This window comes from Sciurus vulgaris, assembly GCF_902686455.1.
Source record: "Sciurus vulgaris genome assembly, chromosome: 7".
NCBI lineage: Eukaryota > Metazoa > Chordata > Mammalia > Rodentia > Sciuridae > Sciurus > Sciurus vulgaris.
In genome coordinates, this window is record NC_136467.1 from 97,969,321 (window position 1) to 97,986,143 (window position 16,823).

General features: G+C 39.1%; 1 long non-coding RNA gene across 1 annotated transcript in view; it reads left to right on the top strand.

Moving 5' to 3' along the window:
- The first annotated feature begins 2,411 nt into the window (after positions 1–2,411).
- Positions 2,412–16,823, top strand: part of LOC306665334 — a 46,450-nt gene continuing 32,038 nt past the window's right edge. The window contains exon 1 of the long non-coding RNA XR_013764984.1: positions 2,412–3,639. This is a non-coding gene — a long non-coding RNA (uncharacterized lncRNA). The remainder of the gene's footprint in view (positions 3,640–16,823) is intronic.

A 16,823-nucleotide genomic window follows, 5' to 3' on the forward strand; every position in this document is an offset into this window, starting at 1 on the left:
AAAAATTTTGAAGCCTGTATTCATCTTATAAAAAGCATTTTAGTTTTTGGTTGCTGTGGATTGAATCCAGGTCCTTGTGTATGCTAAGTATGTAATATACCACCGAGCTATACCCCTAATTTCTGTAAAAAGTATTAAATGGCAGGCTCTGTTCTCTGAAGTGTGCAAAAGAAGACAAGTTTGAGTTCTCCTAACATCCAGGTTCATTTGAAATATTAAGAATATTAAGATGTAGTGTTGAGAGATAATTCTGGCATTTCTGGGTGACTTTGGAGCAAAGAGCATTCACAGCTTTTTTCAAGGACGTTTACAAAGCTGTACTGGGGCAGGGAACAGATTCGCTCCCACTCCAGGTTAGTAAAACTATTTTCCTTCCCTCCTTGGAGATAGTACAGGGTGATAAAGATAGTATCTCCCTCTGAGTCAGAAGGCAGATATATTATCTGATCAGAATAATGAAGACAACGTTTCTCTCTATATGGGTGGTTGGTGAGATTAGCTATCAGTTCCTTTAAAAGACTGTAGGCTCTTCAAGCTAGGGTCTATCAGCTGTGACCCATGCCTACAGTGTGTGTGTGTAGCATCCACTGGGCTACTCTGAATCTCTGACTTGGGCTGTGTGTGAACACAGAGCTCAGGCTGTCAGCTGTGCCACAAGTCCTACACTGTTTGAATTCATTCAGTCTCATTGTCTCCTCACCTACTGAATCCATGGAAATTAGGCAAACCGACCTAGGAGTACAGTGATGACTGCTATTTGGCATCTGTTTGACTGCTTGACCTGTAGACCTACACTGATTAAAAAAAACATTGACTAGGAGTGTCTTACCTGGAAGATGAGGTCCGACTGTCTTCTGTGCTTTCAGCTTTGTAGTTGTCTGTGGTAGACATTAGCAACCCACAATGATGTTTGAATTAATGTGTTTATGAGTACTTTGAAAATCATAAATGCCTTAGATATAAAACTATTATAATTTTTTTTCTTCCTGCTACCTTAAGGAGAATCTCCCTTCTTCCCCATATATCCACCAAAGTAAATATTTTGAATATGTGATCTTGGTCAACTCTAAAAAGAATGTTCCTCAAATTTTACTGCACATAAGAATCACCTGGGAAGCTTGTTGTAAAAGCAGATTACTGGGTTCTGCCCGTAGGGAATCTCATTCAGTGACTCTGGAGAGTCTTGCTGAATCAGCTTATAAAAAGTACCCCAAGGGATTCTGGTTTTGCTGAAGCATGTTGTACTCTAAGAGAAACAATTTTAAAAGACCAATATTGTCTTCTTTAAAATGAAAAAAGAAAAAAATAGGTGAGATGCTTAAATACATCTGAGCCTTTCTTTTGGACTTTGCAGGTTTGATTGGGGAGGAGGTAGCAAAAAGCAACATGTCCACATTCTGACACATTAATTCAGCACACGGTTCTAAAATGCTGAACCCACTCAGTGCTTCCTTCCTAAGGACCTGAGCTCCCTGCCCCTCTCCACCACCCTCCTAGTAATGATAGGTATCACTAACTCAAGTTGTCCAGAAGTTATTCACTCAGGGCTAGTATAACGTTTTGGAAACATTCTTCAATACAATGTCTTGGACAGTAAATCATCTTTCAGTATGCATCTTGGTCTAGAATGTAGGATTATAGTGTTAATTTGAAGCTACATTAAATTTTTCCACAGCCAAAAGACCAGGTCCTCCTGTAATGCTCTCTAGTTCCTTGCCTGACACACCTTTACTTGGATGCTGTCACTTATCTTTCACATGAGTGCAGCTTTCTGAGAGGAAACCTCCTATGAACTCATGCTCATCTATTTTAGGATGGGTTTGTGGTGCATGAATTAACTTTAGCATTTTTTGTTGTTGTTAACCCCGAAACTTAGCCGATTGTTTCATGGACTGAATTGTATTCCTCTTCAATTCATTTATTAAAGTGTTAGCCCTTTTTACTGCAGAATGTAACTGCATTGGAAATACCTTTTAAAGAGGTAAATAAATTAAGAGGAGGTCACTTAGAGTGGGCCCTAATCCAGCATTACTGAAGTCCTTTTTTTTTTTCCCCAAGGCTGAGTCTGAATCTTTATTGTTCACAGAGTCTTTTTATATGTGTTTTCTTTGGTATTGATTACATCATTTCTGATGTCCTTTTAAGAAGAGGAATTTTTTTCCTTTTCAGTATTGGGAATCAAACCCAGGGACTCATGCATGCCAGGCAAATATTCTACCATTGAACTACACAGCCCACCCAAGAAGAGGGAACTTGGGCCAAGATGCACAGAGGGAAGACGAAATGAAGACCTAGGGAGAAGACAGCCAGGGAGAGACCTCAAGAGAAACCAAACCTGTTGACTCCTTGATCTTAGAGTTATAGTCTTCAGAACTGTAAAAAATAAGTATCTGTTATTTTAAAGTCACCAAGTCTATGTGTGATACTTTGTTATAATAGCCCTAGCAGACCAACACAGAAAATAATGAGAAAATTTTCCTTCATCTCTTCTCTCTGGTTGGAAAGCAGATGAAATGTTTGGAACTGTAGAATGCTTAAAGTTGAGCTGGGTGCCATGATGCACACCTGTAATCTCAGTACTTGGGAGGCTGAGAAAGGAGGGTCACATATTGGAGGCAAGCCTCAGCAGCTTAGTGACACCCTGTTTCAAAACTAGCCTTAGTATCAAGAACACTGGGGGTTGTATTGGTTAGTGACCAAAGAAAATGCATTGAAAGGATAAAGAGTGAATGAATTTTAGATCAGAAAACATCATTCCTCCAGAACTTCGAGAACATTAATTTGTTATTTAAACCACCCAATCTGGTACCTTCTTGCAGCAGCCCTAGAAAATACATACATTGTATTTTCCTTGAGGGGCTTTCAGGGAAGTCCTACATACATATCACACAACAGCCTTGTTTGTGTTCTTTCTATTGGTGCTACAGGGCATCTTTGGTGGATCATACCATAGACAATATCAACTTATATCAGAATTCTGGTTTTAATCTAGTCAATAAGTCATTTTGGATAATATCTAAGACTAAATGTTTACATTTAGTCTGTGTATAGGTATGTTGGGGATTGGAGATATACACTGAGTAAATAAATATATAAGATGTTAAGTGGAAATAAAATAGGGTAAGGGGAAAGAACACTAGAATTCTCTTTGGGGGCTAGGAAGGGGATGTTGATTTTGTAAAAAGTGGTCAGAAAGGCCTCTCTGAGAGATATCTTTATGAAGTGAGAGATGTGTAGATGCAGTGATGTGCTATCTGGATCCCCTTTCATGGAGAGATTTTCTGCAGCAGATCTTAGACAGCTGTCACAGACAGTCTCAACTGTCAGCCTTCAGGAATTGTTGAAGCTGTGGAGAGCCTTTCACAGACATGTTGACCCTGCAGGTAGCCCATATTCAATGACTGACCAAAGGGGAGTTGTCTAAACACAACACTGGACCTACCGGACTGACTCTTTGCATTTCACTGGGCTACCCCTGGTGAACTTACATCCTTTCTCTCTCTTCCACAGGTGTTAATTTCAAGAACACCCTCTCATAAACATTTAGCGCACTAAAGTCAATTTCTGAGTTGGCTTGCTCAGGAAGGAGGGAGCCATGTAGATAACTCAAAGGAAGAACATTTCCTTCAACAGGACACAGTAAGTGCAAGATCATCAAGCCAACACCTGTATGATTATGACATGATGGCTGTTGTCTCAGAAGGGAAAGAAGGCTGCTTGGCTTTCTGTGGGCAACCCAGAGGAGCCAGCTAATAGATAGTACATAGCTTGCCAGGTTTTTGGTAGGATCTTCCTTGTGGGGAAATTAAAAACTTCATAGGTAAGAGGTAGCTGGAAAAAGAGAGACTGAAATGGAAGTACTTTTGATTTTGAATTAAAATGGAAATCAAATAAGCGTATTTGAGATTTCTAGGACTCTGAAGCCTGTGGTTTTTCCCAATGATGAATTATCAGGGTGCTTCTCCAATGAGGGATGAGTGGGACCCATGTTTAAGCTGGACTCTCATCTCTTTCTTCCTACACACTCTAAACTTCCTTTCCTCCTACTCCTGCTTAACGGCAGTCTTCTCACACATCTTCAGTTTCACATTCAAGCTTTCCAGAGGGGAAGGAAACAACTTTGCCCAGTCTAGGACAGTAACAGATGCATGGGACTCCAACAATGCTGTGAATTATAAAGTGATTGTAGAAGGTGAGGGGTCCTGGCGGCAGAGTGTGGTCAGTTCGGCCAGGAGTCCTGCAGGCCCTGGCTGTTGTCTCAAAATGGCAGCAGCCACGTGTAACCAAACCTGCAGGTACTGTGACAGTGCACTTCCAGGCAACAGTCTGCTGGCTACTGGCAGATGATTGGCAGGTGGACCTCAGGCAGTGGGTGATAGGTAGGTGAAAGGCAGGTGATAGGCAGGCAAGAGGCAGGCAAATGACAGATGATAGGCACTAGTCAGTGAGCAATCTGCTCTCAAAAAGTAGTCAATGTTCTGGTAGACTGCAGGTGATCGCAGTGGACAAGTGGGGTAAACAGCAGGGGATCCATAAGCAGCAAAACTGCCTCCCGAGAAACAGATATCCTCTGCTTAAAACCCAAGTTACAGAGCAACAAAGAATGCAGCCTCCCTCTAGTCTGCCATCTTGGATCCCCCTAGAGGATCTTCATCATGATTGCAGAAGTTAATAACAAAAATAAGCAATGCCTTGAGTTCAAGAAGATGGATATAGCCTCCAGTTTTCTTTCCAAAGCAACTAATTCCAAATTCATTTTCCTTTAATTTTTCAGAATATAGAAAAAAAGGTATATATGTGAGAATTATTAATATTAATATGACTAGAAAGCTCATATATTGTGGGTTCTAATTTTCAAACCATTATTACTATTACTCCAGTTTGTGTCTGTATTCAAGTGTCTGGTTCAAAACAGTAACTTTAGCCAGGAGGAGTGGTGCATCCCTGTAATCCAGTGACTCAGAAGGCTAAGGCAGGAAGGTCACAAGTTCAAGGCCCATCTCAGCAACTTAGCAAAGCCCTAAGCAACTTAGTGAGACTCTGTCTCAAAATTCAAAAAAGGGATGGGGACGTAGCTCAGTTGTTAAGTGCCCCTTTGTTCAATTCCCAATACCAAATCAAAACAAAACAAAAAGCAGTAACTTTAGATGAGAGAATCTTTGAATAACTATTGTATCCAAGCATTTACTAATATTTCATGTATAAATAGGATACTTTAAAGGAAATGAGACTAAAGATTCACTTTCTAAGGGTTCTATTTGAATTACTATATCTAATAATATCTAAATTACTATCATCAAGATTTAAGATGGTAGTAGATGAAGATTTCATAGATGACAAGAAATAGGGGATAATAAAAATTCTCATTTCTGTGTTGTCTGGGGTTGTTTTAAGGAGAGAGTATGAGTAATGATGTTAGGGAAAAGGCCCCAACCAAAATGTGAAATTCATGAGGACATAGAGTTGCTTTGTTTGTCTTTCCTATACCTTCAATTACTGGAGAGGTATCTGGCATACAGCAGGTGCTCAACAAAAAATTGCCAAAGAGTGAATTAATTAATAGGAAATAGATGATTTAGACTTTGCAAACATGAGTAAACCAACCAGATGATTTCAGACTGGGTGTCCTTCAGGATTCCACTTAGCTCTGATATTCTATTACTTAAAAAAAGAAAAAGAAATCATTATCATACCTCCTACTTCCCTTTATCTACTTTTCCAGATAGTTGACCTGTATTCATGGGTTTTGCATTCATCCATGCAACCTTTCAAGGATCAAAACTATTTGGAGAAAAAATTCCGTCTGTACTGCACACAGATAGACTATTTTCCTTTTCCCTAAACACTAGAGTATAACAACTATTTGCAGAACGTTTACATTGTATTAGATAATATGAATAATCTAGAGAGGATTTAAAGCACACAGGAGGATATGTGTAGGTTATATGCAAGTATTGCATCATTTTATATAATAAACTTGAGCATGCATGGATTTGGTATCTATAAGAGGTGGGTGCCCTGAAACCGCTCCCCTGTGGACACTGAAGTATGCTTTTATTTCTGTTGAGGCAGGAAAGAATTGGTCAATGATAGTGAATGTGGTCTTGCCAGAGGCTACTAGCTCCTTTTCTCTGTCTAGAAGCATTTAAATATTTATCTGTGCAAAAATCCCTGCTTATGTGCTTTGAAAGCTGTTGATCGCCCAGAATGGATCATATTTGACCTAAATCAATCCTACTAAGCCTGGACCCCTTGATGCAGTGATTGGTTGAGGCCTGGGTGACTAATCCAAGCACAAGGTTAGCACTTCTCTAGCCGTAAGGATTGGCAGAAATAAACTCTTGTGTCCTGTCAGGCCATTGAGGCACATGGGCATTTGCTATGGATTTCTGGAAAAGGTAATTCTGGAACTATTTGAGAGTGTGACTAGAAGACATTTGCTTTTTTGTCTATATGGTTGTATAATGTGACTGTAAGAGTAGAATCATTGCAACTGTTGTGTTGTCTAGAGGTCGTGGCATGGAGTAAGCTCACACCACAGAAGGTAAAACCAAAAGAGGGAAAAAATAAGGCTTTGATAAAATCATTGAACTCTTGCATCAAACTGGACCTGAAGCACATTTTACCTTAGGACTTTCTAGTTCATGAACCAATAAGCATCTTAACTGTTCCCCCAAGATTGCATTTGATTTTTGCAGTTCTCTTTGAGGGAATAAGTTTAAATTCTTGAATATTCAGAGTAGAATGAACTGATGATCATCTGTGTGCTCAGAATGAGCCATACATGGGGGTGGCAAAGCAGCACTCAGTTTGGGATTATTTTTGTCTCTTTGTTCCTCAGAACAATTCTTTCCTACTTACCTCTCACAACCCCACTAGGATAGTGTGACACAACCTATTTAGGACTGATAATGGAAATTTAGGATTTTTTTTTTTTTAGAATTAGCCTTAGGACCTATGAATTAACTAGGGACAAGAATGCATGAAAAGTTGGACCTTAATTCCACCACTCCAAAAAGAAACCATGTATCCATTAGCACTCTCCCAGTGTGCCTCCCCCAGTCTTTGGCAACCACTAATCTTTCTGTTACTGTGGATTTGCTATAATCTATTATACATTTTAAATCTTTTTTAGCTTAATAATTTACTAACCTTTTAAAATCCCCCCTCTGTTCTAGTCTTTTTATTTAAACAACTGTCTGCTAAGCTGGGACTCTTCTAATTTAGGTGGGTTTAGTTAATAGCTATGTATTTGATTCCATAAATCCTTACAGAAAGATGCATAAAGCTTCATGTTTAGTTTTCCCTCTGTTATTTTCACCTTTGCTGCAAAAACAGTTCAGTGATCCAAAATCCTAAAGAGGGAAAAGGAGTATGAAATACAGGAGAAGGAATAAGAGCAAGTAGGAGAAGAGGAGGAGGGAGGGCAGGAGGGGGAGAAGAGGCAGGAGGAGGAATATGATAGTATGACAGAGGAAGGAAAATTTTGTTGATAAAACTGAAGAAAAAACAGCCAGTGAATGATTCTGCCAAGCACTCCTCTGCAGACAAAAAGGAATTTAAAAACAAAACCAGGTCTTAAATCATGAAAAAATATTTTTTAAGGTTTCGCAGATGAGGAGAAGGGCCCACAGGTGTATTTCAAAGAAACCCTTCATTTTCATGCTGAACCCTAATTCCTTTCAATAAGGTACCTGGTTCTGGGTGTGCATTTTAAATGCTTTATTAACCATCAAGGAAGAGCTTGCACCAATTTTATCATTTTGAAAAAAGCACGAACATCTTTTTATTCTTGGTAAAGAATAAGAGATCAGAAACATCTTTTTATATGAGAACAAAAGAAGAACTTGATTATGAGTTTTTATTATAAGCAGTAATTTGAGATTAACTAGGATGAGACAACATAAAAACAAGTGTACTAGAACAGCATGTAACAAAGAGAAGTCTGCAGCCTATCTTTACTGATTTCCAAGCTAAAGAAACATTGTGTGTTATTTCTTTAAGGAAGATTAACTGAAATTCTATATATTAAATTTTAGCTCAAAACCAGCATTCTTATCACAAACTATGGATGACAAATGCTCTTCCAATAGTTTTGAGACTGCAAAACGGTAGGATGAATGTGAGAAACAAATAAGTAAAGAAAACTTATTTTCCCTACCTCTAGGCTTGATTACTGGGAAGGATTTCCAGTAAAAGCCATAGCTTCTGAGTAAGGGATATGTATTTCCAAATTTTGTTGAGAGAGAGTAATGCAATAAAGGTAGAAAATGCAATTATAGATTTACAGAATAATGATGGAAAGGTGTTTATGAGGGATTAAATATGGTAACAAATTATTTGACCCTCCTTGTATAGACAGATGGAGTTCAATTTCCCTTCCATTGAATCTGGGTTGGTCTTAGGGATTTCCTTGACCCATAAAGTTCAGTGCCAGTAATACTGAGTGATTTTCAAGGCGAGGCAGAACAAACTGTGCAATTTCTCCTGGCTTCTTGGACTGTTTGCTCCCTGTGCTCCTCAGAGTCTCCTTTTTGAGACACTGCCCTTGGCCTCCAGTGGCTAGGCAGGGAGAACAAGCAGACACATGGGGAGATAGTGCGCAGGAGCTTGGGTTAAAGCCACACCTGTGCTTCCAGCTGGAAGTCAGCACCAACTGCCAGGGATCTTTGACATCCAGCCCAGCTGAGACTTCAAATAATTGCAGTTCAGCTAATATCTGACTGAAACTGCATGAAGGAGTATTAAGACAGTTGCCCAACTGCTATACCAATACCTCATATGTAAGCAAAATAAAATGGTTGTTTTAAGCTGCTAAATTTGAGGGTAGTGTGTTACGCTTCCAGAGTTAGTCCTGGTTTTGTCAGACAGTACCAACAACTTCTGTCACATCAGGCTTTGTATGACGAGGTTGCTGAATTTGCAAGGATACAGCCCTGTTTAAAAAGTTGCAATAAACAAGCCATGTAATTATTGGGTAGTATTATGACATCAAGGTGAACTTTTAATGATTTTGTTGCTTAGTGAAGAATCTCCTTAAGCCTCTTTTTATGTCTTCATTACATCAAACAGTAAAAAAAAAAAAAAGAAAAGAAAATTACATAATATATCCTTTATCTCTACTCTGCACTTAATCTGAATGACGTTAGACAGAAGGAACCAGTATTTTACCTGCTTGAACTTTGCTACTAACTCCCTGTCCTTCGCTCTTCTTGGGAAGGGCAGCCTTGGATTACAACACTCCCTGGACTTGCCAGAAATTCAGCAGCCTCTGCTTTGAGTTGGTTCCAGGGCAGACTGTTCTGAGCACGACCTGCTGGCATTAACACTTCCATGTGACTAAATTCTCATCTGCTTAAAACATCTTCTGACTTTTGCCCTGTTGTTGCTCTGAGTCCCCTACCTCCTTCTCTCCTCCTCCTCCCTTCTCTTTCTTCCTCTTCCCCTCCTCCTCCTCCTTTCTCTCTTTTTCTCCTCCTCCTCCTCACTTTTCTTCATTTCTTAGGTCTTGGGGTGTTTACTTACCTACCATTAGACCAAATGTTAGAAATGTGTTCCTAGCATATCAAGCCATGAAGGGTACCTGTCTGGAATACTCTAAATCAATTTTGAAGCCCATTTCAGCCCTTATTTCAAATAGCTTTGTACTGGTCTAGGTTGAGAGACAAAGTTTACCACCAACTTGTTTGAAATAGCTGGTTGTTTAAATCCCTCCTACTTTTGCTGTTAGGTCGCTGAACTTTATCAAGCATCTAAAAGTATACACATCACTTTTGTGTGATTTATAGCTATTAACCAGAAAAATACCAGGCTAGTATGGTATTTTTGGATGCAGGTATATTGGAAACCTGGGGAAGGCAATTGCATGTAATTTCTTGTTCTTTGCAATTTTTTCTTTAATCGACTTGCAACTTCTTGAAAATTTTTATTTAAAAAGATGCAAAAACAATTTTTTACTTCAGTATGTAGTATGCTGTATTTTAGTTTATTATACATTTTTTTGTAATTGTATTTGTTTGAAGCAGAAGTTGCAAACTCCAAAGCCAGTGAAGAATGGGAATGGGGGTAGGAGGTTGGGCTGGGGGGGCCTTTATGGTGAGGTAGACAAGACAACCAGCTTTGTAAATATGTTTCATAGCAGTATGACTGCATTCCCAAACAAACCCCTTTTGATACCTCAATTCTTTTTGTTAACGTTTGAGTTTTATTTAATGACATTTTTTTTCCTTACAAAGGTCATAGTTCTTACAGTGGGTTATGTTTCATAATGGTGTCTTAAGGTGAATGCCTATAACAGAGACATGACTTGTAGGAATATTTTTTACTTCAACAAGAAGTGCTCTTGTCTCATTTTCCACAGAAGCTGTGGGGAAATCCATCTTTCACTTATTCACCTTTGATACAGGCATGAATGCAAAGAAATGTTTCTGTATTCTAAGAAAATCAGCAGGTAAAAATTTAATGATAGACAACAATCCACACTTGGTTTGTGTGTTAGAGAGAAAACAAAGTGGTGGGTACTGAGTTGAGTTGGAAAATTCAGGCAGCAAACACTGAGGATGTCACTCAGGTCCAGCTGCATGTTTTGTAAGAAACTCAGAATATGGGTCAAGTTTTGTCATATCTTATGATTTTATATGGCTCAAAATGAATTTTGGATAATAATCTTTTGATTTCTAAATATTGGTAACCAAGTCAACTTACAAACAAATGTGTGAGTCAAACAGAGTTCATTGTGGCAATGTCTAGCTTCAGGGCTGACCACTGAGGATCTGGGTTTTATAGAATGTATTTGCACCCGAATCCAGAAGGTTATGATGTACAAGTGTTGTCTTTTTATATGATTATAAGTAAATTGGAATTAATAGCACTGTTACTGACTTATAGCCAGTCATTTGCTTTCTCTGTGCTTATGTGATGGAGAGGAAACATGCTCTCTTCCTCTTCTTATAAGGGTGTTAATCTCTTCACGAGGGCCTCCAACTCTCATGTACTTATCTAACCCTAATTACCTCCTCAAATGCCCCATCTCCAAATGCCATCACCATGGGAGTTAGGCCTTCAAAAAATGAATCAGAGGAACCCAATTCAGTCTACAGCAGGTAAAATAAATGTAATTTTTTTTGTTCTATTTTGTTGATTTAGTGATACTCAACTAATTGTCCTTATCGTCAATGAGATCCTTTACAACAACCCTTAGGAAACTTCTCTGTTGTTCTTCTGGTCACTTAGCAGGACCTCAATGTGAGCACCCCTGCCTGCCACCTGTCCAATAAACAAGGAAGCCCTTTTTAATTTTTAAGTTTGATTGCTTATCAGAACAAGGAGATAGGTAAAGATAAATATGCCCATGCATACCATGATAAATTGCACATCTCTGGAATTTTATACATTTATTTTTTCAGGTTATAATAAAGATATGTGTATTAGTCAGAGTTCTCTAGGGAATAGAATCAACAGGAAGTATGATTATAAAAAGGGCATTTATTAGGTTGACTTACACAGCAAGAAGCTGGATAGTCCACAATGGCCGTCTGCAATTGGAGTGCTGGAAGAACCAGCAGCTGCGCAGTCCAAGACGCAGAAGCCCCAGAACAAGAAAGATCAACAGTGCTACCCTAGTCCGAGACCAAGGCTTCTGGAAACTCCCTGGAGGATCACTGGCAGAGTCCGCTTTGGAGAGTGAAGAATCGAGAGTCTGATATCATCAGATAATTGAAGCTGCAATCAAGAACCCGTTCAAGAAGAGCCGAGCTTGCATCTGCATCTGCTTCCTTGTTCTTCCAGCTTTTATTCCATCCTATTGGGTGGTGCTGTCCATGCTTAGGGAGGGGCTCCACTTTAGTTCCTATCCCACATTCCAATCATTCCTAGACACACCCTCATGGACACACCCAGAGGCCTCTTAATCATTGGCATCTCTTAATCCAATCAAGCTGACAATTCAAATTAACGATTACAATATGTACTTGGTCCTTCCTCTCCTCTCCTCTCCTCTCCTCTCCTCTCCTCTCCTCTCCTCTCCTCTCCTCTCATCCCTTTCCCCTTTCCCCTGTCCTCCCTTTCTCTCTCTCTCTCCAATTCAGGTTTTGAATCTCTAACCTCCTATGTGAATATATTTGATAGTACCTCTAGAAAGGTAAGTAAGTGCACTGAGGATGTAGTTCATGGTAGAGCACTTCCCTAGCATGTGCAAGACTGTGCATTGCATCCTCAGCACTATAAAATTTAAAAAAGAGGCAATTAAATTTAAATGAGGTCATAAAGATGGGGCCCTAATTCAATAGGACTAATGTCATAATAGTAAGAAGAGGAATCAGGGATGTGTGCACAGAGAAAAGGTCATGTGAGGACACAGGGAGAGGCCTCAGGAGAAACCAAACCTGGGACACCTGGATCTTGGATTTCCAACCTCCAAAACTGTGAGAAAATAAGTTTCTGTTATTTAAACCACACAGTCTGTGATATTTTGTTATGGCAGCCCTAGCAAACTAATAAACTTTTTCCCTTTTGCTGTGAAGTCTAGGAAACTCAGAACCCAAAGTGAAGTTTGCAATAACTATATTGATTCCTTTAATTCCTGTAGTTTTGGTCTTTCTTCTGTGACACAGGTTTTTTTCTACTTTAATTTTATTAGTTTATTATTGTTTACTGCCTCAAAGCCTTTGTGGGATAGAAAGTACACAAAAATAAATAGCAACTTAAATGGATTCCTTAGAGTTAAAGTGTAAGGTTCCATATGCAGTCCGATCCACACCAAAGATGGCCCCTGAGCGGCTTCTTCTTCCCATAAGTCTCGGCTTCCCGCCACCTATTTTCCCGCCAGCGGCAAGCCGGACCAATCAGAAACCCACACGTCACTTTCTCCCTTAACCCGGAAGCCCCAAGAGTATATATGTAAGCCTCATCTTGTAATAAAGCGGACTTCTCCGGTGACTTGCCAACCGTCTCCATCTTTTATAAAGATTCTCCTCTTATTTTACAAGTGCACCTTCCCTGTCTCCTGTGCTGGTCCCTTTCATTTCTTAGACTCTTTAATGTTGGAGTGCTCCAGGGCTCAAAACTCAAACCTTGACTTTTCCCCATGTCAGCTCACTTCCTATTGTCTATCCAATATATTCATTTCAATGTTTAATAGACATCTCACATTTAACTTGTCTGAAGTCAAACCAAACTCCAAATTCTTCCCTCTCTTTCCTGTTATTTCTAGTCTTGGTAAATGCCATCTTGGTCTTCTCCAACTCAGTAAAAAGCAGCTCCAAACTTCCAGTTGCTTAGGCTCAACACCTCGGAGTCTCCCTTAACTTTCCTCTCTCTTCTATTTCCAATCTGTCAGCAAGTCCTATTGACTCTTCCATCAAAATATATTGTTTTAAAGTGGGTGTGGTGGTGCATACCTATATTCCCAGCGACTTGGGAGACTGAGGCAGGAGGACCTTGAGTTCAAAGCCAGCCTGAGCAACTTAGTGAGGCCCTGTCTTTAAATAAAATACAAAAAAGGGCTCGGGATATGGCTCAGTGGTTATGTGCCCCTGAAAATTTTAGGAAAAGTTTATTTTGGAGCTTACAATTTCAGAAGTTTCAGTTCACAGACAGCTGATTCCATTGCTTTGGACCCAAGGCGAGGTAAAACATGATGGTAGAAGAGGAAAATCTCTCAGGACATGACAATCAGGAAGCAGTGAGAGGCTAAGTGTGGCTACCAGGGATAAAATACATACCCCAAAGACATGCACCTAGTGACCACCTCCTCCAGTCGTTTGCTTGCAATTGCCGTTGCCTCCAAGTAATCCATTAAAGTGGATTAATGCACTGGTTAGGTTAAAGTTCTCATAGCCCAATCATTTTACGTCTAAATTTTCTTGCATTGTCTCTCACATGAGGTTTTGGCGGACACCTCCTGCCAAAAACATAACATTTATCTAAGAGCTGACCATTTTAACACCTTCCTTACCCTAGTAGTGGAAGCCATCCTCACTCTTCCCTTGGATTATTGTCTACTAAGTGACTCTTTTGTTTCTGTTTCCCACAGCAGCTACACCATCCCATTAAAATGTAAGTCTGAACAGGTTACTTCTTTACTTGTAACCTTGTAGGGGTTTCTGTTTGCTCACATTAATGAACAATAAGGCTCATATAATGGTCCACAACGCACAATAAGACCTAACTCTGTCTACCTCTCTGACCATAAGTATATTCTCAGACACAGTGCCTTGTGCTTGCTGCTTCTTCTGTCTGGAATATAATATCTCTTCTTCAGGATAACTGCAAGGCTCACTCTTATCTCCAAGTCTCTTTATTATTTAATTAATCAAGATAACTTTATTAGAAAGGTTTATTTTGTGGTGTGCTGGTACATGTTTAACAGCCAGTTCTCTGGGTTAAAAAAAGTATTATACTTAAATATACATGATAACATAATCTTAAATTTATTTGCATTGCTGATATTTTATTTATTATTTTCTTAAGTTTAGAGTGACTATTAATTAACAATATAGTAAATCTTGGTTTGTTGTTTTCAATGAATTTCCTAGTGTAAATACTCCTACCATGGCCCATCTCAAGCTGCTAAAATGTCACAGAAGGTGGGACTGGGAATATATGTGCAGTAATAGCCTACCATTATATGGTATATTCACCATGAAGACATAATAGACTTGAATAACCTTGAAAGCATGGGTAATAGTAAGATGTAGTAATACAATTAGGAGGTCTTAAATAATTATTACCTTCGTTTTTATAAAATTGCAAATTTTGATCTGAAACGTCCTCCAAGTGCCCATGTGTTAAAAGCCTGGTCCTAAGCCCATGATGCTATTAGGAGGTTGCAGAGACTTCAGAGGTGGGGCTGATAGAAGGAAGTTAGGTCATTGGGGGCATTCCTTTGAAGGGATATTGGAGCCCCAGCCCCTCCCCCTTCTTTTTCTCTCCCTTTCTTTCTCTTACTGCTTCCCTGCCATTAGGTGAGCAGGTCTACTCCACCACATATGTGCTCCCTGCCATGATGTTCTGCCTTACCACAGGCCAAAAGTGACAGGATCAAGCAACTACAGACTCAAACCTCTGAAAATGTGAGCCAAAACAAACCTAAACAAATCCTTATATATTGATTATCTCAGATATTTTTTCACAGTGGTAGAAAGTTGACCAACATAAAAATTTAAAGTTTACATTATTTAATTTTTGGTGATCACAGTGTACAACACCTGCCACTTCTCTGATCATCCTGTATAAAATTGCTGTTTCCTTCTGTTTACTCTTTATTACATTTATCTTGCTCTATTTTTCTCCGTCAACATTTAACACATTATATACATATACACATTTCTTTTTCTTTCCCTATTAGAATTTTAGCTGAGTGAGGCTGCATACTTTGCTTATTTTGTTTGCCTCCAAAACACCAGTACTTATAGTATGTCTTGCATGTCATTTAAGTATTTATTATTGAAGAAATAAATACATGTATTAATATCTTGTTTGAGTGGCATTCTAGACTATTGTGATGAAAGCAAATGACGGTGAATTCTCATAATATTTGATGTTATAGATAAATGCAATAGTTACATCAATAGCTCATCTAATTCTTACAGCTTCCTAATGAAGGAGCTATTATTATCAATACCATTTTGTATCTAATGAAAGTGACCGCAGACCTGCCCAGTGACACACAGAAGATAAAAAACACAGTCGGAATTCATACTCTCACATTTTGGTTTCAAGAACATCTTTTTTTTTTTTTTTTTTTAAACTTAAATATATTTTTTAAATAATGGGAAATTTTAAAAATCATGGAAGTAGATAATATAATTACAATTCCTGAATAAACATCATCTAACTTTAACCATTATCAACTTCTGGTCAATTTGTTCTTTCTATATTCCTTTCCCTAACTGGTTTATTTTGAAGCACTTCCAAAACATTATTAATCTCTAATGGTGAAGATAAAGAGTTTGAGGCCAGCCTGAAAAATTTAGTGAGACCCTGTTGCAAGAAAATTGTTAAAAGGCCTGGGGAAGAGGCATAGCCAACAAAGCAGCTGCCTTCCCAGGATGTAAGAGGGACCCAGAGAATCTCCCTAGCCCCATTCCTCAAATTCCCACAAGCCACACATTCTAATTAAATCCCTTTTGGTGCAGTGATCCCAATCACTGTTTAGTTTTTGTCCACTGAGTCATCATCTCTGATGACCTAGGTTTTGGGATAGAAATGCAAAGAGCAGAAACATTTAAAAAGTTGTACTCTTTGTCTCAAGAAATTTATCTTTTAGTGGAAGAAGAGAAAGAAGCAAATAAATGAGGACATTTACGGTGAGAAGTACTTCCATGGAGATAAGTACCAGAGGGTGCAGGAATACAGGGATGGGATCAACCCTGCTGGGGGTGTAGTTGGAGTAGATGCAGGTGATATTTCTGGAGGGGCAGGGATATAGGGCATGCAAAGGTGGGAAAAGAGGATGAAGTCTAGAGCATGTGCCTCTAACTTTGTACACATGGGAAGAAGGGGTCATTCTGCCTGTCCTTTGAGTTCCAGGGAAGCAGAATTTACCCAGTTTTCTGCTGCTGAATCCACTAAGGACAGAGTGTGGTACACTGCAGGCGTTCAACTAATACATGTGCACTAATGCCACCAGTATTCATTGAGCTCCTGCCACAAGCTGGTCCTATTAGGACTATGGCAGTGAGTGAGTCACACACTGAATCCTGTCCTCAAGGAACTAACATTCTTATTTAAAGAATGAAGGGGAATGTACATGTAGAATGAGACTAATTTCTCTTAAAGCTCTGGTAATAAAGTGTCATGTCAAAAAGGAATTGGACATCATT